This window comes from Nematolebias whitei, chromosome 9 (genome assembly GCF_014905685.2).
Source record: "Nematolebias whitei isolate Nwh7 chromosome 9, NemWhi1, whole genome shotgun sequence".
NCBI lineage: Eukaryota > Metazoa > Chordata > Actinopteri > Cyprinodontiformes > Rivulidae > Nematolebias > Nematolebias whitei.
In genome coordinates this window covers 6,763,798-6,765,365 of record NC_056506.1, presented here as the reverse complement: position 1 = coordinate 6,765,365, position 1,568 = coordinate 6,763,798, and the positions used below count along the sequence as shown (strand labels likewise).

Sequence of the window (1,568 nt, the reverse complement as noted above, 5' to 3'; positions counted from 1 at the left end):
TCTATCTATCTATCTATCTATCTATCTATCTATCTATCTATCTATCTTTTTTTTCCTCTTCTTTCGGCTGCTCCTTTCTTCAGTGGTCACCACAGCAAGCTGAGTCGCACGAAACCTTGGCAACTATTTTTACGCCGGATGCCCTTCCTGACACAACCACAGACACCGAGCTACCACAACCCTATGTGTGGAGCAGAGAGCTGCTATCTAGGGCGCCTGGGGGAGTAAATGCAGGGGGGTTAAGGGCTTTGCTCAAGGGCCCAGAGTGGAGTAAATGAGGGTGGAGACAGGTGTGGGTGCTTCACCAATCCCACCCACATTTTGATGTTGTCGGTACCAAGAGTTGAACCAGCAATCTTCCAATCACAGGTTCACCTTCTCTAACCTCCGCACCGCATATATACTATATACTATATGTATTAGTGGTGTAACGGTACACGTGGGTGTATTGAACCGTTTCTGTACAGCATGTTCAGTTAGGTCCATGTGTGTACCATTCGGTTATTTTTTTCACTCATTACATTTTATGAACGAGAGATTATGCGCAGCGGAAAGAAAGTTCCTACGCGTGATTCAGCACGGCACTATTATCTTGCAGCATGCGTAGCATTTGTAGCAAAGCAGGTAACAAACAAGCCATCTTGTTGTGGTCTCCTGTTTGGGTAAGTCATGGCTTTCTTGTTAAAAGACAAGTGGACAAATCCAAAACTGTGTCAACGTTGTTTCACAGAGATTGGATCTGCCACAGGCAACACGTCTGACTTGTTAACGGACTTGAAACAACATCATCCAAATGTGAACGTAGTTTGGTTCAAAGACCGATAACGGCAGCCTTTAAAAAACCTTTATCAGGAAATTCAGATCGATCCAAAGCAACAAAACAAACTGTAGGAGTTTTTAAAGCTCTGGATCTACGTCCGAATGTTGTTGATGCGCTGGTTTTAAGCATAAAGGTTTTGAGCCCTGCTGCCTACAACATCCATCACGTCAACACTTCAGCCAAAAAGTTGTAGTAGCACTTTATGAAAAAGCTAAAACTGATCGTCAGCAAGTCCAACCCCAGATTTAAAGCCCTGCCACATCGATGATGAGCAAGAGAAAATATTCAACCACCTCATATGATGACCGAGCAATAGGAGGTATTGTATTATTGTGATCTAATTAAATTTTTTAATTTAAAATTATAATCTTATTAACTCTTTTTTCTTTTTTTTTTTATTCTCCACAATCCTCCTCAGGGTCCGGTCACCTCTTCTCGTGCAGCGTTTTCTGCCACACTTTTCCCTTCCCACAGACTTCCCACTGAGGTGCCTTGATACAGCACTCTGGGAACAGCCTATTCGTTCAGCAATTTCTTTCTGTGTCTTACCCTCTTGCTTGAGAGTGTCAATGATGGCCTTCTGGACAGCAGTCAGGTCGGCAGTCTTACCCATGATTGCGGTTTTGAGTAATGAACAAGGCTGGGAGTTTTTAAAAGCCTCAGGAATCTTTTGCAGGTGTTTAGAGTTACATCGTTGATTCAGATGGTTAGGTTAATAGCTTGTTTAGAGAACCTTTTCATGATATGC

The 1,568-nt window shown here is 42.9% G+C and overlaps 1 protein-coding gene across 1 annotated transcript in view; it reads right to left on the bottom strand.

The window, feature by feature from the left end:
* The window catches only part of LOC119414861 (putative ferric-chelate reductase 1), a 139,225-nt gene that overhangs the window by 122,395 nt on the left and 15,262 nt on the right, over nucleotides 1–1,568 (bottom strand). The gene's annotated exons all lie outside the window — the stretch shown is intronic.